Raw genomic sequence first — 26,053 nt, 5'->3', positions numbered from 1 at the left:
TGTGAAATTGTGGGACGGAAAAAGTGACTAGCCCCAGGCACATCTTTAGATTGTGCGCTGGTATGTATCTATATAGGGTAGAGGTAGAAACGCAGCCCTCAGATTTGGAGGTAGCTTGCTCTAGAGGGTATTTTGCCTACTCTTCCACATTGAATATATGTATACAAATATTTACACGCTGAGTGAAATGGGTATTTTTTTGTACTTTTGTTTAAATAAGTAAAATACTTTTGAGATTACGTACCATTGAAACGTTCAACGTTTTCACAACAGCATTAAAAAAAACGACGCTTTTCATTCCTACCTCCATGTACCACGGCGATCGTTTCTGCGCAAGCACAAAGACCGGATGTTTTGCCTCGGCCACTCTCGACATTTGTATGTCTTGATGCGGTCGCAGTCGATGAGCAAGGTACAAGCACGTTCACCCGCGGGAGAAACGGTTATCAGCAAATGTCACTGGCTGCGTATGTGCAGCATAGACATGCACGCGGGGGCGGAGCGGTGGCGCAGTGGTTTAGCGCGTCGCGCTGTAAAACAAGCGACGTCAGGGCCGACTGGTCGCGGGTTCTCTATCAACCTGCAATGACCTGGTGAAGTACGGTCATATAACTGCAATGGCCGACATGGCAAGGATAAGGCTCCATCTAACAGTGGAGAGAAAGTATTGCCTTAGTTTAATTAGCATTTGTCTCTGTTTGGTCGCCCTGGGAATTCCACATTCCTATGACAGGAGAAATATATCCATACGACAACCAACACAGAATCCCCGTAAATGCGTGATCGTTTTTCACCCTAAGGAGATGCAAATAATGCAGCATAGACATACAGTGTGGCAAAACTATAGTTTTGAGGCATAACGGCAGAAATATATGCCACGTCAGCCACAGCCTCACCAAAGTCTAATCCTCCTGGCAGCCTTGAATGTGCTTCGTATGATTTAGGTTATATTATAACCTCTTCAATGAGGCCAAACCTGAAAAGTCAAGGCCTTACCAGAATCAGCACCTTTTGATCTGTATTATTATTGTGCCAAAATCATCTATCACGTGAGTAACATCACTCAATCACAACCCTCTATTATATACGCTGTATGGGTGTGTCACAGTCCTAGACCACACATACTGCAATTAGCACGGTTGGCTAAGTCCTGTGCGAAAGAAGTTCAACGTACATACATACTTCTACGATATTTTTTATATCAAATCTACCACAAATTACTAATTCAGCCACGCAAAAAAAATCTAACCTCTAAAGATAGACTTTTCTAGAAACAATCTGGCTCTACACAAGGCCGTCTAGAGCGATGCGTCTTGCTTTCACGTTCAGGCTCGGTGTGTGTGTACACATGAGCAATGCAAAAGCAAAATCTGTTGGCGCTATATCATTTGGACATCTAGCAAATTAAAATAAGGACATGCCTTTCCTGTTTCATTTATGAGCCCTCACAGTCAAATTCGTTAATCCATTCACTTGATTGAAACAACTGTAAGTTGCACAGTGGATATTACTGGAAGGAACCTCCTGGTTACACCAGCCCACAGGGGATTATCGTGTCTGTCCGTCCTGCACCCAAAAATGGGAGGGGTGGGGCTGAGTGGAGAGGGGAGGGTGGGGAGGGGCTGGGTGGGGAGGGGCTGGGTGGAGAGGGTGGGGAGGGGCTGGGTGGGGGGTGGGAGGGGTGGGGCTGGGTGGGGAGGGGCTGGTCACCCCGTGGTGATCTTATAAAACTCAACCTATAACCTACTCACGCCGACTTGTGCCCGCCCTCACAGTCGGCCATATTTACGGAATACACCATGCCGCCGTTGACCCTGGCCATTGATCGAGCAACCCAACGTTCCTACCAGTTCCCTCCGCAGGAATGTGTTGTACAACTTCCTCCAATACGAGCTCACTTTTTGCCTTCTTGTGGTAAGGGCGCCACGGTGGCGAGATGTTGACTACCTCGCCTGGTATGCAGGAGGTTGTGGTTTCGATCCCGACCCTGGCACCTGCTGTATATTTGTTGTTTGCGTGTCTATCTCTCTCTCCTCGCGGTTGCGTGGATTTTTCTCCGGGTCCTCCGGTTTTTCCCTCCACATTGAGAATCAACATCGCGCGTTCAGAGTATTTGTCTGCTATACATTTCGACGTGATAAGCTACTTCGTTGAGCTATAATTTATGTGAGCCAGGTTGCTTCTGAAAAATAGCCACACGGCTCAGTGGGCTTTACCTGTTGATATAAAACTAGTAAACAGTAATAGTTACCGAATTCTTAAACGTCCACATTAAGCACGAACATGAAAATCGGCAACGGACACAACGGCGTTCGGGCATGGCACTGGGGCCCAGCACCCTTTGTAATCCATGGTGACTTTGAGAGTTGCTCACCAACAACAACACTTGCTCCAAAGGTCTATGAGGCTAAAATGGGGTTGTTGTTTTTTTTACACAAGGAGGCCCAGATCAGGTCCAGGTATAAATTGGCAGTGGTTTGGTGACGAATCAAACTCAGGGTACTTGTCACTAAACAACTGCTCCCCCATACAAAGACCCCCCCCCCCACCGTGTAGCCTTCACAGGCTTTTGGAGCAAGTGCTGTTGGCCGGCAGGGCACACGAGGGGGTGGATGGCCAGCAACACGCCTGGCCGCCTTTGTCTCCCCAGTGGCGATGTTGACACAATGCACCACTTGATCATTTGAGGCCGAGTCGACCTAGGGGAGGCCCAGGACTGGTTCAGATATAGTCACCTATACACACGCTCCCCCATACCCACACACACTAACACAATTGGTTTCATTGCTAAGAAGTGAGAAACTATACTGAAGCTGAAATGAGGAGCGAACCTGTGAACACACAGCATGAGCTTCATTCCATTTCCGTGGAAAGTTTATTTTTTAATGGCATTGCTGTATTTTAAGAGCATTGCTGCTGCTTTCAGAAATACCGAGGTCGTTTTCAATTGTGTATTGCACTTCGAGATGAGAGATTAGATCTTTCGTGTATTTGACTGGAAAAATCTGCCATTGTTCCCAATGTTGATAATCCACAAATCCAGAGATTCGCCTTCTCCTCCGTCCACCTTGAAGAACAGCAAAAGTGTTCTTGCCAATTGTCATTGTGCAGAGTGTCTATTAAGCGGATAAGTCTCTTGATGTCACGCATGGACCGAGTGATAGGGATGTCCTTAAGTCTTCCTGCCGACCCCCAGATGCCACTCTGCCAATTGTTATTCCTCTTGTGTGTCCTTGCAGACTCGTGCCAACACTCCGATTAGGGAGTTGGAATCAAATGCCGCTGTTGTCGTGATTCATATTTTGCCTTTGGGTTCGGCCATTCGTGGTAGCTGTGGCAAGGATGTTGGCATCACAACTACCTACATGGCCTAACCCAAAACAAATACGGATCATTATATTGGCTACAAAAAAAACCGACATTTTAAATTAAGCACGGTTGTCCTTCTATTCAACAGCTGGTGGAGGTGTAAACGCAATAGGGGTTTTAACAAGGTTAGCGCCGTGAATGCCGCAGTAAGCCACGATACAGAGAGGAGACTCTCGCAGGCCAATTATTTACTTCTGCAGACACAATGAGGTTGTATCAGCAAGCACGAATACACAGCTCGAATGTGAACGCAGATGCCAGGTAATTTCTGCAGCAAATCTTCCTCTGAACATTCCCACACGGACATTAATGAGTGACTGGCTGCGGCCATCATGATGAGCCTGCGTTTCTCTGTGATCAGCAAACCTCCACATTCGGGGGTCACCGTCGTATGGTGGACATCAAACGGGAGCAACCTCGCACTCAGGCGCGGTCATGAGTGACCAAATCCAGAACCGAAATCGCGGCCGCCACAGGTGCGAGTGTAACTGACAGCTGGATTGCTTCAATTGTGCGGGCTGCATTGGGCAGCGTGTGCTCCTCAGCGGCCTTGCCGACCTGTCGGAGCCGGCTACGTTCGTCCACACCGTTCCGAAGCCTCGTGAAACAACGTCCGTTTCCCCGGCTCGCCCGTAACAAACAACAACAACAACCCGCGTGTACGCACACCGCTAAATGTATTTATAATTACCGCTGCGCTTCACGAGGGAAGGAATAAACGGCGCTCATTAGCGCCGCATAGAAACACGCGGGACAAAAAAAACCCACCGCTGGCAATTAGAAATGCACACCAACCTCACGCTTCCACAGCCAAACTGCGGAAACCTTTCCCGATGAAAACGACGCCACATTTGGCAGCGATAAAAAAGGCAGCAATCACACCCATGTGTGTGTGTGCACGTGGGGTGGCACCAGCGACCGCTGACACCGCACCTGCTGCTGTTGCTGCTGCTGGTCAGGCTTGCCGCCGCCGCCGTCTTCCGTAGCTTTGGCTCGTTTTGGTGCGACGCTTTTGTCCTCATCCCCGTCGGCTGGCACCCGTTTCCCCGCTGCAACTCTGCCGCTCGCATCTTTGGTTCCATCCCCAGCACCTGAGGCGGGGGCAGACACCAAGCACGTGACACGCTGCAATATGTGTACTGTACGCTCGTTGAACTTCATTCGCACCGTACGTAGGCAATCACGATCATCGGAGGTGCGGGCGGAGGAAGGACAAACCAAACGCAAAAATCACTTCTTAGGAAATTAGTTTTCAGTCTAAAATCTATGCCAGCCTTTGGGTCTCTGTGCGATGAGTCTATGGGTCTCTGTGCGATGAGTCTATGGGTTTCTATGTATATTTGTATGTTGAACTTCTTTCACACCGTACATAGCCAAGCACTCTAATCAGAGGTGTGGGGGAAGAACAACAAACTAAACACAAAAAGTAGTTCTAAAGAAGTGAGTTTTCAATCTCATGATTTAAAAGTACAAATCTCCAGTGGCTTCCGAATATCGGAAGGAAAAGCGTTCCAGATGGCCGCAGAGGCCCATCTGAAAGCGCACGATGCAGTGACCAGCTTTGTGTGTTTTTGTTAAAATCATTATTTAATTATTGTTAATTTTTTTCATCGTATTCTAGTTTCATTAAGTTCCATCACATGGAAGCGTTGTGCTCGGGATAGCCTGTGTGGGGTGGAGTGGTTCTGTGATACGTGGTCATTTATGGCATTATTTTGTATCTGCTTGTATTACCATTTTAAGGAGTCTGAAAATATTAAAATAAACATCCGGCACGCCTTGATACAAAGCGATGCTTGATACATGGTGATTTGATCGTGATGTTTAAATTACCCCATGCAGACTAAGGTTTTTTTTTACTTGAACGTCTTCTCCACACACGAATACCATTGAACCGTTTTGCCTATGGCAGCAGCCACAAAAAGGCCCCACTATTTTACACGAGGACCCAAATATGTACAAGGTTATCTTGTTTTGCCCTACAAAGCACACACCCTCTTATAACTGCGGGACGAGGGTATGCATACCGCCGTCAAACATTAAACTGCAATTTCAAAAACGCTCGCGCACTGTCAAATTAACTTGGGTGCACAATCACCACCATTTTCTGGTAGTTAGTGTGGGAATGCTCTGGAAGGCATGTGCATAGCTAACAACACACACACAAGTGGTCCCAAATCCTCGCCACTATGACATCATCGGAATATTGATATCGTCGAGGAAGGCTACTCAATTATTTTCTCACAAACGTTATAATATTGCAGCGTGTAGCAAATTAAAACACGTGAATTGATGCGTGGATGTAACCCCCCCCCAACCTCGTGCTGCTTAAAGAAATACTACACGATTTATAATACATTTTTTTTAAAAGAGAAACGTGGGGGGAGGGGGGGGAGAAACCCAATTATATAAACTAAAACAGCCTTTTTATTAATAACACCACATTGTACTGTCCTTGACAGTGCTTCAACGGAGGCTTTCAAAGTGCAAGTGGGAGCGGTGCAGAGTTTGCAGTTTTATGTTGAGTAAATTAATCCCTACAATGCCATTACAGCGCCGCAGCAGTTACACAGCCACCGCCATTAATTACCCATGTCTGTGGAGTGAGCAGTTTGCTCCTCAGGCAGTGAAAATTATCTGCTTTTCCAAAACGATCAGCCACTGTGGTTTTGCCTTGAGTCAGCACGTCCGCAAGCCCACCAATTCCTGCATCCAAACAGTGTTGTCTTTTTTAAAGAGCCCTGAACATGAATTTAATAATGTATTTATTTTCTTACCTAATTCATGTCTTTTTTTATGCAGCCTAAATGGAGGCTGCTTCTGCACGGGATGCATTTCAGAGATGCTGAGTTGCAGTTTTCTTTTTATAGAGGGGGGGAATCAAAGGAATTAAAATGAAGCTGAGGAATTGGAGTCATCCTCGTGTATAAAACGATTGCTAAATTGCGTTTCCTTGCCTAGCATCATTTCAAATCACTTGTATTGTTACTAAACAAATTACACTAATTGCATGGCGGTACACTGTTGCACTGTTGTACTGATAGTGCAGAGTTAAAAAAAAATAATTAGACAATTGGTTGCTTTTGTACCCACAGGAGCACCCTGGGGATGGTCGTGTTTATAGCTTCAAACCAAATGTACGGAATTGATTTTATTCTTTCTACATTAAGAGTACGCACCGGAGCTTTCGGCGCAAGAGCGAATCTCCGCGCGCGGACAGCGTCCACGGACAGGTTATGGTTAAACGCACGCACTGCCGCCCCGACAAACGAGAGGAGCCCGCGCCATGCAATTGGTTATCGGATTAATCAATTAATGAGCAAGACAGCTGTTGACGTTACTTTCAAATCAAATTAAAGACATATAAAACAAAGTCCACTTCAAATCAGCTAGTTTACTTTGCTGATTAACCCATATGGGGGGCTGGGGGGCGCAAGGTTTGTCTGAGTAAACACATAATTAATATTATTCAGTCAATGTATCTCATTGAAAGTTCTTTGACATCAAACAACAACAACGCATTTCTGTTTCAAAATGTACCAAACTTCAAATAAAAAAATCTGAGCAATTAAAGCGAATTACAGAGCAAAACTATCTGCTCGCGATTTCATATTTACTACCACCGCTCTAATTACATGCAAATAAAGGACCAAGACACCCCCCACATGCTAATGAAAAACACAAGATGAAAGTAAGACAGAACCAATGGGCAAGTCTTAAAAGATGAGTCAGACAGAAAAGCATTTAATTGCTGGCTGAACATACACTGGGCTCATTACACAGCTCAGGAAGAGGCTCCGCGGCCTCCGATCGATGCTATTCCCTCTCCGCCGCCCGCGGCGATGCATGCCCCGCGGCACCAGACACCGCATGCCCTAGCTTAATCATCAATTATACATTCGCACCAGCCCTCCGACACATTGTAATTCCAACCTGCTGATTAACATCTGACGAGGGCTGCTTTTATGGGAAGAGACAGGCGAACTTCTCCGGCGCTGGACCCCACACACGGCCGTGTGGAATGCACGACTCGCGCGCGCGCAAACGCAAGGACGCGCGCACGGCTCCTGCGATGGCCCAGCTGCTGCTGCTGGTGCGTGAGCCTCGCATCCCGCTGCCCGCTGATTGATCGGCGTGTGTGGCTGAGCCCAAACGACCGACCGCCTGCGTTGGTGTCGGGGGCCCCCCGCCCCGGTATCCATTGATGGCATCTTGTAAGCTGTTGTACAATTTTTTTTTTACCGTCGGTAAATGCAGGATTTATTTAAAAATAAAAAGTCAGGTCAAAGTTCCGACATGCTCAAACGAGCATTGGCTGGTGCTAATTTCGACTGGCAACTTTGAGTTCGTCGAGGAAATTCCACATTCCAATAACGGGGGGGGAGGGGCGAGTCTATCCATCAGACATAAATGGTATTTATTTTATTGACCTCAGAGCAATTATGGGATGAATAGACCCACAATTGGGATGTGAACCCACAAGCTTCTACGTAGGACAGACATCACATATGTCATCAACATATCCCCGTGCTCTTTTGATCACGGGGCAGCGCTTACATCAGTGGTCCTGAATGAGTGGAAACTCCACACAGACATGACAGGGACCAGTATCTTCACAGCATGGCCAACCTTTGTTGACTAAAGATGACGAGGCAATCACCCAGCGTTGCTCACTTCCACGATCCTACCGAGGTCGATGGCTTCTGATGACCCGAGCCATGATTATGAGTCACGGTGTCACGGTTGGGAACATGCTACCACAGCAAAAGTAAACGTGAGCGTAAGAAGAGTGGCAGAGGCTCCCGGTCATGAGAGCTCAAATCCTGATCACGGCTGACTCGGCGGCTCATCGCTCTCCCCTCCCCGCCCGCCCGCCCGCCGAGGTCTGTAGAGTGAGTACCGTCTGGTTGGATGCCAATAGTTGAATGCCCATGAAGAGACCGTATCCACCTTGATAATGTGGACCTTTCACCACTGGTTCATGGAAATCCATGGCAATGAGTCCTATCTGACGTTAATTTAAGCCGGTATTAATGTTAGCCTTTGTGGTATACATTTAGACATGATATGTGTGTACCTCGTTCTTGTTTTTAATGAAAAAAAAATTAACACGTATTAAAATGTCCAATTTCCAAGCAAGAGCTTTTTTTTCTTTCATTCCTTTTCAATTTCTCATCTCAAATAATCTCTTGATATTACGCAACCGTCACTCAACACTCCCCACCCACACAATCCACCAAAAGGAGACCTTTGCTGTAAAATATCCTTTTTTGTTGCTGTGACTTCACACGTAGCAGCAACCTCTCTGCCCCAGCTTGGGAAACCCTACCCAGTGCGGATTGTGCTTTTGGAGAATGTCCTGCTGCCAAGCCTGTTATGGTCCACCTGCGTTGAGTGCCAACTGTGTGCGGTGCACGAGCCTCACTCATTCTATGCAAGTGGGGAAAAGGATCTCCCTCGAGTTGGAGAGAGGTAACCGGGGTCGTGAAGTTGGCGACTTGTCCACCGGAACGTGTCGCAGGGGTAGAATAAAAATTCGTATGCCCTTTGAGGCGGGGAACATTTTATCTTACTGCGGAGTTTCGATTATGTTATTCTATTAAAAGCTGACGATGGATAAAAAAAAAATACAGATTCATCAGCAGTTTGTCCTGTTGAGCAGGACACGTGGCTTCCTTCGCTGCCAGAGCAGACGATCTCCGCTATACAAATTACATACAACGCGAAATTACAGTGGTCAGCACAGAATGGCTTCAGGGAGAAGCCTCATTGGACTATTATTCGGTGTTTTTCTCTCGTTTATATGTCTCTGCCAGCGTGGTGAGGTATGACCAAACAATCCCTGCGATGTGGGGAGGCTGTCTTCCAACAGTGGATCGACAAAGCGCTGTACACGTACGCACACACAGTACTTTATCAATGCACCGGTTACACATGGATACATGACTTTTTTCAGGCTTTACAAAGAGTAAGCTTGATGCATCAGTACGAGCATTGTGTAATGATGGCAGCGCTTTCAAGTGAGGCCTTAACTTCAATCATTAGTTTTAAGTGTTATGAAATGCCATTTAGATTTCTTTTATTATTACTCGGATCCAAAAATTTGTTTTCAATAAATCATAACTCTCTCCGAATGGCAACTTGTTTTTGATATGGATTATATTTCATTATGTTGCCAAGGTTTGCGATTTTTCTAAATAAAAACCACACACAACACAGATTAACAGACTAAATCAGCATTTTTGTAAAACATTCATTTATAAGTATTGCAACTACAGCAGTGAGCCCCTACTAGGCTGGTATTCCCATTTAAATTTACAACTAAGCAAAATGAAATGCTCCATAACACATCGGCAACACCTGCACCGTTTAATCAACGGTGTCTGTGATGCAATGGGGCATTGTCATGGGCCAAACAAACCCTTTCATGTCAGAAATTACCGCCATGATTTTGCTCATTTATGCAAAGGCCCCCTGCGCCTACTTTAAAATGGCGATCTGAACTTGGCAAAACGGCGTTACGATGAAGGCATTTAGATTCCAGCCGCATTGAAAGATTCACCACACACTTGAAAATCAGAGCGGTACAGTGCACCGCGCTCTGCCTCTTATTAATGAGATGGGGAAAGCGGGCTTTCTAATCAACGACATGTCCAGGGCCTTGTTTACATTCGCATGACGGACAAGTGACGGCTTTGTGCCTCGTCAGAGCGCGTGCCCACGCGTTCGGCCACGGCGCGCGGCCGGGGAGGGTGAGATAAACGGGAGTTGCGCGCGCGGGGTTCCAAACGAGTCTCCACGCCAACCCGTGGACGCACCTCGCAGTCCATAATCCACGTGCAGAATCGCGAACACACCGGGGACAGACTCGGTGTTCGAGGCAAATCGTACGCTACCTTAAGCTGCGTGATCTTGACAGCTCGCGATTCGTGCGTATACAATGTGAACGGAGACCAATACAAATCCATTACAATAAGTGTTAAATCTTGCATCCAATAATCTATATCTGCTTTAATATGTTTCATCGCTCATGGAAAAGAGAGAGGCTGGCGCTTGCATGAACCCAGTTCCGTAGAGCAGCTTTCTAATTGCTGGAGACTTGCTAAGCTGTGCCCTGCGCAAAATAAGTTGTGTTAAGATCTTTTCCAAAACTGATCTGTCTGAAAGCCAAACAGATTTAATTTCTAATCCCCGTCAGCAGACCAGAAGAAAATCCTACTTTATTTGAAATAAATTAATGAAACGTGTTAATGCACATTCAAAAATTGCCGAAATCCATTTTGAAGGAACCCACATTTTGAAGGCTATAATGGAACCACGGTATTTTTCATGCCATTTGCTCAACTATATAAATATATAATGCTTTAAAATGCCTACCCCATCTGCATGTAGATTGCATTATTGTAACCTTTGATGTTTTATTCAAGTGGAAGAAGGCTCTTTGGACACGGGGAAATCTAAAGTAATGACACATCTCTCCAGAGCCCATGTTACACAGCGGCCTGCTATACAGAGGGCCTTCTATACCCTACTCAAATTCGCGATTTTTGCCTTCATCTCATAAGCATAACCATCTCCGTGCAGGCGTATTGTTCGAGACGGAATGAAATCCTAAAAACACTTTTGTTATCTGTTCAATGTTGCTCACCTGATCCTGGCGATGCTAGTTTACAAATGTAACCTAAGGTGGCTTTGATTTGTTATAAAACACACAAGTCAATGTATAGAGGTCCACCCAGGCAGGTAATGCAAGACCCCCGCCAAGAGTAGAAGTCTGAGAGCCTAGTTTTTGACATTTTTAATGCATAGGAAATAAATACACGGAAAGGAATTAAACAATTGTACTTCTGGATTTGGATTCACGCGCACTATGAAGTACATTGGGGGACAGCGAGCGGACAGCGGTCTGTGCACTGTGCTATAAATGTGTTCTTTTCCGGGCCATGGCTAACACGTCAGTACATTGGAATCCGTTTGGTCTGGGACCCCACCCTGACGCACCCATACAGACCGGTGTGGTGAAGTATGGTCAAAAAAAATTACCACGACCAACACGGGATGGTGGGTCCTTGGTCCAGCAGGGGATTCACAAGGGGCTGGAAATAACTCATGCTAATCATTCTTATTGTATGACATACTTTAGGGCAAGGTAATGAGATTGAGAAATGGCGAACATACAAATTCGTGTAGTATTCGTGAAAAGATGACGAACATCATAAAATCTTGCAAGACTCATAATCCATCATCATCCTAAAATATATTACCATCTTTACAAGAAACAGCAGTGTCTTTTGCATTTTAAATTTGTCTTTGTCTTGCATAGAATTTAAAATATATATAAAATGTGGTGGTGGCCACATGTATTTTTTTTTTATTAGAGGCTAGTATCATTAATGTTGTGTGCTACGAGGAAAGCTGTGTTGGACCCTAAATGTGCGTGTGGTTTCAGAATTGGGCTGCAAACTCACCCAGACAAAGCGTTGTGTGCGCTTTCATAATGGTGAACTTACAATGAACCTTGCAACCACCCTATTGCAAATCCCATCTTAAAGTGGGCCTAATAAAATTATGCACATATATTTATAACAATTGCTTTGGTGAAAAAAATCTGTCAATACATTTGTTTTCAAAGCTAAAATATTTGTATTAACACGTCCAATTAGAATATATGCCCAACTAGATACTCATATGAGGCTGAGTTGATCCCACAGAGGCCCTGTACTGCTTCGCTAGCCAATGACGATCAGACTTTTACAATAGTGCTGTTAAAGTTGTGTTTTTTCGTATTTCCGGTAACAGCATGAAATTTTTTTTAAAAACGGTTATGACTGATTTTCAGCATAATATAGATGTCTAGAACAAATCTTGACTTAAAGCTTTTGTGACTGCAGGAATTAATATTCTTTGGGTCTTTCGGTAAAGTCACGTAGATAGGTTCAAAGAAAATAACAAAATGACAAAAAACTACGACGTTTCGATCGCAACACCCTTTTCCTGACGACGACCGCTTGTGTTGCGATCGAAACGTCGTAGTTTTTTGTAATTTTGTTATTTTCTTTGAACCTATCTACGTGACTTTACCGAAAGACCCAAAGAATATGTCTAGAACAATAAACGAGAAATGTTTACCTTGTTTAACCAAGAAGCGAAGACTGCTGCCACCGTGGGGTAACGGTCAGCACTCTGTGGCCTTTGCAATCTATGTACGTTGAACTTCTTTCGCACCTCGCGTAGCCAACCGTGCGCTAATTGGAGGTGCAATCCAGAGGTCACCGGTTCGATTCCATCTCTTGGCTCAACGGTTCAAACAACGTTCCAAGTTTCTTAAATCCCCCACCCCACCTCTGTCCGCCCAGCAATGTGAATGGGTTCACTGCAGTCAGTCGACCCTCAGGTAAGTGTGTCGTGGGTTCAAGCGTGGGTACTATCCACCTCTTCCAATACGTCTGGTGAGTGTGGAAGAGGACAACAAGTACTCTCCAGAGCTCCCACTGGTGGAGAGCCCCGTCAGCCAGCAGTGGAGCGAGCAAGCAAATTGCAGAGCTGCACTTTCACCGTCTATAGAAGAAACGGAGGAGACGCACCACCCGGTGACCTGGGTGGCGTGCCGTTTGCATGTTCTCGCGAGCCAATGGGCACATTCGTTTCATGATGTTCCACTGCAAAAGGCAACCGGTTCCTCACTTTCTGACGACAGAGACAGCACTCTGCCCATTTTCTCTCGTGCCCAAATTTTTTTAATACGTTTTTCTTGTTAAATGAGATTAATAGGTTGCTGTAAGACTCTCTCTTTCAACGGTATGACTTGCAGTGTCCTGGTCAGGAGCACAGTGAGCAATGCTGTCATTGTTCTCTCCACTCCCTTATCATTATTGGCATTTGCAGCGGTCTGCTGACACTGCTGCCTTCAAATGCCATTAAGTGTTTCCGAGCAAAAAAAGCAAACTGATATCAGTTCGGAGCAAGATTTGAGATATGTACTTCCCACTGCCGAAATGTTTTCCCGCAAGCTCTGGGCATGCCCTGACCGGGAGTGATTAGCAGTTATCTCGATCTGCCACCTACTATGTAACGTCCATTAGATAAAACGGAAGCCTCCGATGCTAGATCTGCGAGAGAGTTGCACCGAAGCACCGGGGTGAAGCCAAGATACTGCGAACAAAGTTTTACAAGCGCACGCAACTACAATGGAATAAACCACGCACGATAGGCCCTAAATATCTTGAGGTAAAGCCCCCTCAGTCTCGTAGCGAATGGGCTGGTAGCTATCAAAAGAAACATAGGTTGTTCAGAGGCTTGCCTTGGTAAACAGCTGCACTGATTACGCAAGCCTGGATGAGTAGCGGGGCTTTTAGATTGGAATCGTTATTATAAAATGAATGGCTCAATAGTAGCACAATAAATAAATACTCTGATTTGGACATATAATACCTCATCAAAGTGGCTTATCATCACATGTCGGAATTTAGAGAAGCCAAAAAATCTAAACGCACGTGGAGGGGAAATGCCACGCAACCATGGGGAAAACAATGAAACTCCAAATATACAACAGGCACCGTCAGGGTCGGGATTGAACCCACGATCTCCTGAGTAGCGGGCGAGGGAGATCACATCTCCTCGCCCCACGGCACCCACCTTAGGAGTACCGCATTTAACACGCTTACAAACACGCACGCACCTATTGTGCAATAAATGCATTTTCCTTGCGTACATAGGAACGGCCCAGATCTGTGCCAAAATACCACATTCAGAATAACATTTATTGGTTTACATTTGAAATGTTAAACATTCTTTTGTTGTTGTTATTATTATCTTGAGATTCGAGTCTCGACATGTAAATGCCCGTTAAAATTCAGATGTGATGACGGTTACCACATGGAAACCATATTCTTAAATATCACACGACCTACGAGCTTTACTACCCGGCTTCGTCCGGGACTTGGATTCTTGTCTTGGATTAATACACGGCCTACGCGGAGGGTGGGGGGGGATGCGTCACGTCAGCAGGCACACCGCGTGACGCTGCCGCATGCGGGTGACGTGACAGATGTGACGTCATCCGCTCACTTGCCATGCAATATATTATATCCATTATTGCGCCTCCCCCAAAAAAATAAAAAGTCTATTTTTATACTCTTTGCATTGTGTACAGTCTGTAAACTACCCACATGCCAAATTTCAAGTATGTTGCCTGTCGGGAAGTATATAGTTATATATATAGGTTACCTATTTTTATTTTACCAGGTAAGGCCCACTGAGCTATGTAGCTCTTTTTCAGAAGCGATCTGGTCACAAATCATAGCTGAACGAAGTGGCTTATCAAGTGGAAATGTATTGCAGACATATACTCTGAAGGCATGTTTCTAAATGTGGAGGGAAAACCCAGAGGACCTGGAGACAAATCACACGACCACGGGGAGAGAGAGACACCCAAACTCCAAATACACAGCAGCAGCAGGCGTCAGGGTCAGCGTCGAACCCATGACCTCCTGCAGACTCGGTGAGTTCATTAACATCTCGCCACCGTGGCAGAGAGACCAGGGAGGACAAAACAATGGTGACACCGCGGTTGGGGAAAAGGGGGAGATGCACGGGGAGGGAAGGGAGAGAATAAATCAGAGCGGAGGATGGTGGACACGTGGGGGCGGTGGAGGCGCGAGTGACTTGAACAGCCATGTTACAGGGGGAGCCTTCCATACGGGGAACCGTTACGGTGGTCACGGCACGCACAGCGTGGCGCTGCCACGATCGCGGAGACGTGCACCGACAGCTGGATGTACGTTTTAATTACAAGCCGTAGTGTCCGGTGTCATAGAAATGGGACACTATGGTATGGGGATGTATAAATGTACGTGTAACAGTGGGCTAGGTGTACAGCTATAGGTGAGGGCAACTAATAAACAAAGCTATCATAATAATTAGAAAATAATGCCCCTTGCCCAGAAGAATTTCACCGAGTCTCAATACTCTTTGCCCAATTGCCCTATTGGGTGGCAAGTGGTAGGATATTGGAGCAGTTGCAGAAACCCCACGAATACAAATGGTAATAATGAAAAGCATCACACAGATGTATTCAACAATCCGCTGCTGTACTGCCATCTCGTGGCCCCCTCACATCCCAAGCCTCTATCTACGACTTGGCATCACAATGCAGTCCACCCCCCCACCCCCATACGATATTACAAACCAATGCAATTCCGCTGAGCCTCCGACCTCCGACAAGATCAGTCGCACTCAGTTGCGACAATGCTGCACGATTTGTGATTTAAATCCCACCCGTTGGATTTTACTCGCATTTCCTGCGTGCGCGCACACACACATTGGACGCGATCGGAACATGGCGTTGAGCCAGGGAACTACACGACCCAGACGGAGGCGTAGCGCACAGATAGCCAGCAGGTGCTTCAGAGAGGTTCCTTGCTGTGCAGCGATGATTTGGCCTCTGCGCTCAGGGAGGGCTGTCGTAATCATCGGGATGGCTCCAGAGGCCAGGGCACCATGCAGGGCCCTCTCTGCGCTGCTCCGCACCGGAAATGCCTGCGAGTCTTTCGGTCTCATCTGGAGTTTATTTTTATTTACCGCTTGGGTTTTTTTTCAGCTCTCGGCCGACTAAATCGTGTTTGTTCGAGGGACCTGTCGCAACTTTGAGTGAGGAAGAAGGACAATTGCAAGCAACGCACTGTGCGGAAGACGCAAGTGGAACAATTAAAAGTAATGTTACCAATGGCCAGCAGAAATGAGGAGTGAAATTCTAAGATCATTGCGTTCATGATTGGAAACTAGCGATACACACGGCCATAGTTAACACACACTGCAAAGCATACAAAATAAGATGGCACACACGCCCAACATTCTAACATGTCCGAGTCTCAGTAATTTACAATTAACGCAAAGGGTACAAAGGGCTACACAGGAACACACAAATGAACCTTAGCATTAGTAACACCCAACATTACAAGTAACCAGTGGCATCCAGGTTTCAAGGGTTAAACATTAATTTCTTGCCAAAAGGGTATATATATATCTCATATATAGCAGCAGCAGCAACCAAACTGCATATCGGGATCATCATGAAAGTAATTCCCATCCCATCTAATTCTAACAACCCAATGCCACATTGGACATGCTACATTTGAAAAAAAAACCCCACTAAAATCCACCTTGTTAATGATGTCAATTACTGCGCCAATTTTAAATGTGCACAGTGCATTAGCATTCGCTTGCATAACTGTGTCTCGCTTCACCGTCGCTCGCCGGTGTCATCGCGAGGGCCACCGTGTACCGCTGTACCTGTATCTCGCTTCACCGTCGCTCGCTCGAGCCGCCGCGAAGGCCACCGCGTACCACCGGGCTCTAGTGGGAACCTCTCGGGCTAGGCGTGAAGTCACGTGACGAGAACCACAAACCTCAAAATAGTTTGACTTCGCTGTGTATGCTATGCGCATACAGGTGCAGCGTACATGCTGGATTCAAGTCGACAGCGTATGTTGTGGTACGCTGGGTAATGAATTGACAATTCAATTGCTGTTTTTCTGTACATGGTAACATGTGCAGCATTAATGCTGGACAGGGCCACCACGATCTATACATGATATATAGCTTGACGTTTAACTCGATTCTGAGTGCAAAACTTCCACTTAAGGTGGAAAGTTGAAGTATGAAAAAAAACGTTTAAATTGATTCAGCTTGTCTCCTTTTCCTTGAGCTCCGTCTCCGCGCCTCAAGAGTTCTCCACCGAACATTGCACTCCGGTTCACGCAACAGGCGTACATTACAAGATATATTTTTTCAATTCCCCACCCGGTATTTATCCAAATCGAAAGCAGGAGGGAACTTTAAAACTGCCACAGTTATACTCTTTATAAAGTCTGGCCCCCTTTGCACAGATGGTGCCAACCATTCAGAACCTTCAAGGCACTCTGGACGAGAGTGGCTGCAGACTCAATAATTTTTTTCATTAGCAAACAAAGAGCGCCGATTGCGCGCCCGTGGAAATGACAATAATTGCCATAGCGGCTGTGAATAGCGGCGTCAAATGGTGCACGACAAACGCGAAGGGGGGCAAGGCAGGCAGTGCCATCCCCCAGACCTTGACCAAATCTCCCGTGCCTCCATTCCGGCCAGCGTCTGAGGCCTACTTGCAGAGGGAGACTATCACGTGACTAACGCAGATATTTCGACCTTTTTGATATACGGAGGACGCTCCGCCGAGGGAAGTACAATTCAATTTGTGAGTGCCGTACATTCATCGTTTGCCAAAAGAGGTGACACGTTTATTCACGGGTGATAAGGCGGCCTGCCTTGGCGGCCGGCGTGCTCGTCATTGAGCCAGTTGGCGTGGAGTTGATGGTTCAATTTCAGCCACCATCTATTTCTCTCGAGAATTACAAAATGTGGCATCTGTTCCAAAGTAAATGTCAAAGGCCCCCAAAGACAGTCTGCAAAAGTTGCCGGCATTGTAGCCTGTAGACCAAATATGACAATGAACCGCAACCAAACGTAAAAAAACAACAGAATGCCGCTGTGCACCATCCTCCTTCACAAAAAATAAATGGAGAATCTCAATGGGTTCTCAACACGGATTAAATGACATTAATTTACCAATTCTAAAAGTCTTGGTGAAAATGACACAGTGTTAAATGACTGGGTCCAGCACTATGCTGTTGAAACTCCAGCATGAATCTATTCCAATGACATCCTGAATAAAAATAAAACACTTTTTAAAACAATTGTAATCAAGACTCTAAAATTGGATCACTTAACTTGAATACTAAGTCTAGCCTACTCCTTATTTGTCCAACAATAACTTGAGATGTCATTTAATGAAATTGTGAATGGTACACACTTTTTATCTCTGCAGGAATCTTCAAATGCCACATCAACAAAGGCAGACCTAACGAGAGGTCAAGAGGTCAGCCCGGCCAACGTCGTTGATGCCACCGCACCTTGCTATCACTTTGTTCATTCTGCTAGACTCCTTAGCAGCTGCACAGTCGTTAGCATCTGACCTCCGAGGTCTGCCCTTGCACTATCACCCCTCTCATGGCTGTGGGATTCCCGTTCGTCTCCGAGCTCTGGGAGCTACCCCCCAATGCCATTCTCAGTCACCTGCCCTCCTCCATGCAGCACACGGACCCATCCTATTGAAACCTCATCTCCTTCATCACATCTATAATGCTCTCTTGCTACATCCTTTCCGAACCTGCCAAGCTGTTTACAGTTTTCTACCATAAAATTGCCGGCGTTGTCTGTATGTATCTGTACCCAACTCCGGACATCCTCGCAGCGGCTTTTGGTTGGCCATCGAACAAAGATGGTGACTGTAACGCCGCTTTCAGATGTGCTTCTGTGGCCGTCTGGAATGCCCTTCCTTCCGGTGTTAGAAAACCACTGGAGCTATGTACTTTTAAATCCAGATTTAAAACGTATTTGTTGTCCTTCCGCCACACCTCTGATTGTCACGGTTGTTTATGTAGCGTGTGGAAGAAGTTCAACATATATACAATCATACGCAATAATCAGAAGCTGCTACTCAATACAGTAAGGGCTGAACGACTCCCTCTGCAAGCACAAGTTCGTAGTTCACTCCGTCTTCCTCCACACTCGTCACATTTCACAGTAACCAATGGGAAATGTTGACCTTGAATGATATGGATGTAACAATTGATTGATTAAAATTGGGTCCTATGCGCATAATACAATGCATTTCATCATGCGTGTAAGAAATTATATTTTGATTCATGTACGTTTATACCATTATGGGTTGCACAGATTCATAGCGAGATATTTTCTGCATGGAGTGCAATGACAAACATCATTCATGAACCCTCCTGTGACCAACAGCCATGATCAGTCTCTGACTTGTTGACAGTGTAAATCATTATATCCTGATGATTTAACAATTAAGCCAAATATGCGTTTGTAATTATTTTTAAAAAGATAGACTTAGCAAGTTGTACATTGCCCATTTTTATTGTGTAACTATTTTGCGTCCACTTTATCAGTGATTTAAACCTGCACGTAATGTATAGCTGTATATAATCTGGCGTGTTGAAGGTATTGTTCAATGTACACGTGAAGATATAAAAATGCACAAGCTTTGGCGAGCAATTCTAAAACAGCACGGATATTTGAAGGCTACTTCATGTAAAATGATTAGAACGAATCACATAAGACCGATGCGAGTGTTTTAATTTTGCAGGAATTAATATTTCGTAAAATGTTTGTACTAAATAATATGTAAAATGAATAACAGTAAAACCGTCGCTGTGCAAACAAAACTGAAAACAACCAGTATCGTTGCAGCAAAGTAAAACAAGTTTAAATTCGTTTGAAACCCACTTTCATCTGAAAACTCCCAAATTAAATTTATGATGGGAGGGGGAAACCTTATATATATTTTACCCATATCATACATCCCCACGATACTCTCTCAAGCCACAGTTATTTAAACAGCGGACCCAGACAGTGTAAGCACAATCACGGAATCAGACAGCATTCACAAAGCACTGGCATCTACTTCAAGCTTTCGCACCACATAATTAAACATTAAAGCCATCTGGTGAACATAAACCTACATCCTTTGCTATTTCACTGGATGCAAAAAAAAAAAGTTTTTCGTGTAAAATGAGCAAAACCTCTTCTTTTTTTGCATTCTGCCAACATTATTTTTACCCGCCGAGGCTGATTCCAATGGGTTAGCCCTATCATACGGACGCCTGGCGGTCAACACACTAATGGCCCATTACTCAAATTGCTCAAACCCACCTAGGGACAAGAGACAGGGCTGCACTCACGATCCGCATTAACAACAGAGCACCTGACCCAGCGTCTCCGTTCGAAGGCGAACATGAAGCAGTGCGCAGACTTAGGGACGCGCACCGGCGAACGCGGCGTTCCGATCAGAGCGAGTGGCGTGACGGCGGGCGCTTCCGCGGTGGCTAGGAGATGTTAACTACCTCGTCTGATATGCAGGAGGTCGTGGGTTCGATCCCGACCCTGATGTTGCCTGCTGCTGTATATTTGGAGTCTGCGTCTCTCTCTCTCATCATCACGGTGGCTAGGAGATGTTAACTCACTTGCCTGGTATGTAGCAGGCCTTGGGATCAATTCCGACCCTGACGCCTGCTGTATACTTGGGAGTTCGCACATCTTTCTCCCTGTGGCCGCGTGGATTTTTCTCTGGGTCCTTCGGTTTTTCCCTCCACATTTAGAATCAATACGCGTTCATATTATTTGGCTGCTATACATGTCCATATGATAAGTCACTTCGTTCAGCTATCATTTGTGGCCAGGTGACTTCTGAAAAATAGCGATATAGCTCAGTGGGCCTACCCAGTGAAATGCAAATATATATTTTCATGTCGTTTTTAGCTCCAGTCAAAACTGGGTTTTCTACCCCCCATCGTTTCTCAATTAAGGTAACAGGCAAAGGTGCAGCGCTGCAATTGCTCACACCACTGGTGACATGGAGGACCTCCGCCAGACGGAGCTAAGGGCATCTGTTCTACTCTTCCACTGCGACCGAGTCGTATGTCAAATGACAGCGGAGTACCCGTGATGCTGCTTGGTGGACAGAGGTGGTGGGAATTTAAGAAAGCTGCCCCCACTGTAGCAATCGCGGTGCCAGGCCGCCGTGGCAGGCCCTGTTGATTCTCTGCCCAGGAGGTAATGAACAATGAGTTTATTGCTCGAGATATTAACCGGCAGAAGTTTCTTTTCCGGCAGTGCGAAGGTCTGAAATACAATTTGGGACCCTAAATGATGACTTGACGGTTTTTAACAGCACGTGTGCGCACGCATCACAACATGCTGCAAGTGACGGTTGGTGGATCACGCCAGAAATGGGAGCGTGATGCGCAATGGTACCCTCCTCCTGTGGCAAGCAGTGTGCGGTGTCTTCCTGGAGACAACCTATAGCAAATAGGTTTGAGAAGCATCTGTGCATAGTTTAATCTCGACAAATGCAAGCGGGGGGTAGGGGGGAAATAAGGAACAGGGCTCATATTCCCGACATATCTCGAGGCATGGAAACACTCAGAAAGAGAATTTTCTAAACATGACCAAGTCGGACCTTCATTAAAGGAGTTTTAAGCCTCATTGATGCTTCCTGAGTAAAAATAATAATAATTAAATAAGGGTTTTAGGAACTAGCATATTATTTATTTTACTGTGAGATCCTTCTAAATTAGGTGTTGCTTAAAATCAGTGCCGTTTATATCATAGAAGCGCTCGTATAATTCTAGATTTTTTTTGGGGGGGGGGAGGAGGATAAAATACTTTTTGGTAAACATTTGTTGTTAAGTGCTCGTAAAAAAATGTAAATAACATCAGATTTCATGCAATCACAACTTCCACAAAATCAACATTTACCAATGCCTTAATCACGACCACATTTCCAAGCACAACTGGGGTTGTGCCATAATTGCCACAAAAACCAGCAGACCGCACTTAGGGGCATATTCCGTCCAGTGGAAGAACGAATCAACACTCTGATCCTAACAAAATTCAATTTGTGAACGGTATTCGCAGCCTGGATACCGGTTGAAGTTTTCTATGACTAATAATTCCAAAATACCGGTAATGAGCCGTATATATATACATCAGCGATCGTCACAGCATATGGTGTAACTTCTATGAGAGTGGGGTTGTTTGGTTACGGGCTTTTCCCCTGTTAGACACCAAAAACCTGTTTTACTTTCCCAAAAGCTTAGAAGTCTCTCCAAATGTGAACAGCTTTTGGCCGATATCTTTGGAAGCTTTCCAGTGTCACCGGTGGCGCCCGTGTAGATTACTTCTCGTCTACGCCAACGAGCTGCAAACGTGCCTTCATGGGCCATTTGTGGATTTAAAATAACAATAACCTTTATTATTGCGTGTGCCGTGCCCCGCTAACGTGCAAGACGCTTCACGTTTACAAATGGCTCCGGGTCTTACATTGTCCATCACTCTCTGTGGAGTAAAGTTTGTTGATTTTCTTTGGGCACACTTAGTGGAGCATTCGCCATATTTTACACATGAAGGAGAGATGTGCAAATGCACTCTGAAAACATTTTACTCATTCCTCCCGGCACTATGTGAGGTCTACAGGTGGGACCTTGGCTCTCGAGTCTGAACCTCTGTGTGTCAACTTCTGCGTGTGTACGCTAGTGGGAAGATACTTGCGCTCTCACTTGTGTAGAATGAATGTCCACCAGAAAAAAAGAGAGAACAATAACGTGGTTCATATGGGATGTTTAAGTCGATTGGGCTTAGCCTGGACTTGTTCTGGTCTTCATAGAGTGAGATTCCTCAGCTCTTAACATCATCAAACTGAGTAGGGCCAAAATGCGTAAACATTTCCAAAGCAGTTAAATTTCGATTTAAAGCTTTCGTGACTGCAGGGATTCATCTTCTTGGTTCTTTCGGTAAAGTCACGTAGAAGGGAAGTAATAAAATAATAAAAATAAAACATAATAAAATAATTCTCACGATGTTTCGGCCACAACGCAAGCAGCCGTCCTGAGGACGGCTGCTTGCGTTGTGGCCGAAACGTCGTGTTTTATTTTTATTATTTTATTACTTCCCTTCTACGTGACTGTACCGAAAGAACCAAGAAGATTTCCAAAGCAATAACAAAAATAAGCATGTGTGCGCAATTTCGTTTCGCGCGCAAAACAAAAAAAATTAAGGACTCTTTTGGCAGCGGCGTACAAGCGAAGGCCAAAGGGGGCACTGTCCAAAATGTTCGGTAGCTATGCATTATGTTCACCTCCCTTCGCACCGCGTGTAGCCAACCGTACGTAGGTTTCTAGCTCTATGCGTTTGGGCTCCGGCCACGGTGCGAAGACTCAGCGGAAGAGAAAATATTCGACGCTAAAGGCCACGCGGGTACAAGCTGCTGCCCACTGGCGTGTGATGCTGGGCACGACTCGGTCGCTCTCTCTCTCTCTCAAATTCCTCATAGTCGCAACAACCGCAGATCGCCTTCACGCGGCACGAGGTGCAAACGCAGCGAGATTCGACCGCGCCCCACCGCCCGGTGACTTTACTAAAAGGCCCCCGCCCGCCTCCACACAGTGCCTGGCTACGCTAGCGCGCGGGCGGGAAGCAGCGCGTGCGCGAAACAGCGCGTGCGCACAATCATCAGGTGCACGAGACTTAAGTGCAGCCCCGCAGTTGGCGCTCGGTGCCTCCGTACCCTCTCCCCCGCCCCCACCACAAGCCAAGCGTGTCATGGGGAGCCCCCCACCTTGTTGAATTACTCACGCAAACAACGACAACGCGAACACGGCGCTGAGTTGAACCTGCACTGAGGAACTGACGCGCGACTTGCCTCCGCCCCCCCCCCCCCCCCGAGAAGGATCACCATGTTACGCAAAATAATCAAACACCCTCTTCGTGGTTACCTTTTGTTCTTTGGTGTGCGATTTAGATTTTAAGTAGTTGTTTTTTTAGATATTCAATTGCACGCATATGTTTTCTTTCCATTGGAAGCACGAGACACATTCTGTATATATATAAAAAAAAACACAAAAACTAAAATACGATAATAGGGCAGGCTGCAGAGAGGGGAACAATGCAGCTTTATGTTGTGCGTCGGTATATATAAAATGTCGCGGCTTGTTGTTGCGAGCGAAGAATTGACAATATTTCATTCGGGCCTTGCAATTCAATTATGACTTCATTAAAGAACAATTTAAAAAGGGCCTTCTGTATGATTGTTCAGATATAAATTGAAAATTTTCTCGGAGAAAATAAAATAAACGTAGGTATACGTGCATTACAGAATTTCCACAGTGGCGATACATAGACGAATTTAAACATCCAAAAGGTTTTTTTTTTAATTCTCGCTCAATAATCACGGGCTTCAACGGCAAAACGTCGAAGCACGCAGAACCCGGAGCGCTTCGTTAGTGGCTGACGGAGGGGAGGCCACGAGCGTGGCCGATTGGCAAATGCTCGCATGCCGCGTTACTCGTGAGCCTTTTGTCCTGACAACGTTCTTAAATTATGGTAATTTATAGGAAACACTAGAAAGACAGACATGTCTCGGGAGATGCATTTGGGCAGCAGGGGCAGACGGTGGAGGGGAGGGAGTGCAATGTAAGCAGAGGAGGAGAGGGGAGGGGGGTGCCGGGGGTTTGCAGAAAATGACATGATGGGAAGATTAAAAAAATCCAGTATGCCCCTGTCATCTGGATAAGGGTTTCTTTGCACAATGATGTGCATTTTTTTTGCACTTAAATTAAAATGGGTAAGTGTGTGTATCAGGGGACACAACAGTGCGATAAGCACCAATGTTTAAAAATACATCAGCGGGATTTACTCTGTAAGCCTCCTACAAAGGTTAGAGCAACCGATGTTATGTCAAATCATTATATTTGAGATTTCAAATCTATTATGCTGCCGTGTACCCATCAAAGAAGCTCCCGCTCCACCCGCATCCATTTCCCTTTTTCATCTTTTGAAGCTTTAAAGTACAGGAGCAGGGCTGTGATGCATTTTGTTAATACAGTCATTAACTCTACATGTATTTGCATCTTATCATAGCTTCGCTGCATAATCCAAGAAACCTTTTTTTGGGAGGCAAAATGCATTTTAAAGCATCCTGTGATACCCACTGCAGCCTTTGATCAAAAGCTCTAAACAGGCGTGGAGATGTCTGCCATGGAGTGAAGTGTAAATGCGATTATTTTTCTTTTTACTACGACAAGATCCCAGGCTGTCGACAACTCACACTTACTACGATTGCAGCTGCACTCCGGTCGGACGGGCAGAGCCGTGCAACAGTGGAACGAACGATTGACGAAAAAAAAACCCTGCGGTGTACGGAAGCTGCGTTCCTTATTTTGACGCTGCTCAATATGATGGCATTCGGGGGTTCCACCTCCGGCAGCGACAGCCGCGACCCGTCACGGTCACCGAGGTGTACATTTAGCTGCAAAACCGCTGCTCTGTAAGAGTGATGGAGTGGGGGGGGGTTACGTTCAAATTCAATATCGCGCTAAAAAATGTTAAGGTTTTTCTATGAATATGTAAATCAAAATATATATTTTTTCAAGTTTCCTGTTCCTTCCCCCTCAAAAAAAATCCCCATTACATTCTGGGCGATATATCTTTCAGCTGTGGCAAAGAGCCAATTTCAGACATCCCTTGGAAAAAAAAGGTAATTTTTGTAAATTCCCCTGACTCATTACGGCTAACTAACTTCAGATGTAGTGCTCCAACAGCCAATCGTCTAATAAGTTTGGAGGTAAGCAAACGTGAAAATAAATCGAGGGGAAGGGGAAACGTCATTGCTTGTGCTAGAGCCACACCCACCCGCCGCCCGCTCCCAGTGCAAACGGCTGCTTATCTCGCGGGCGAAATATGAAAGCCAGCCGAGCGGCCATTAAATCAGGGATACACTCCCGCGGCAGAAAATGAGATTCTCTGCGTGACGCAGGCGAAAGCCATTTTGTCTCAATTCTCCCATTTTGCATGAACGAGGCCGGGGCTCTGCCATTACGCGCGATGCAATAAGCCATGTGCTTTGTGCCCGAGAGAGAGAGAAAATAGAGAACCATCTATTGCACAGCGAAGGAGTTCTGATACGTTTTTACGAGACCTATAAAGCCATTGGAGCCATCTCCAAGGGATATTAATGTCACTTGCTTAATTAAAGTGTATTTTAAAATACATTTGCATTTTTAAAATAATTACA

General features: G+C 45.7%; 1 pseudogene across 1 annotated transcript in view; it reads right to left on the bottom strand.

The window, feature by feature from the left end:
* Positions 1-26,053, bottom strand: part of LOC144723373 (zinc finger homeobox protein 3-like) — a 196,061-nt pseudogene that overhangs the window by 18,829 nt on the left and 151,179 nt on the right. The window contains exon 6 of the transcript XR_013586152.1: positions 4,303-4,460. The product of XR_013586152.1 is annotated as a zinc finger homeobox protein 3-like (transcript). The remainder of the gene's footprint in view (positions 1-4,302; positions 4,461-26,053) is intronic.

This window comes from Lampetra planeri, chromosome 17, assembly GCF_965212315.1.
Source record: "Lampetra planeri chromosome 17, kcLamPlan1.2.h2, whole genome shotgun sequence".
In the NCBI taxonomy this organism is placed as follows: domain Eukaryota; kingdom Metazoa; phylum Chordata; class Hyperoartia; order Petromyzontiformes; family Petromyzontidae; genus Lampetra; species Lampetra planeri.
The sequence above is the reverse complement of the archived record's forward strand: the minus strand, read 5'-3'. Positions and strand labels throughout refer to the sequence as shown.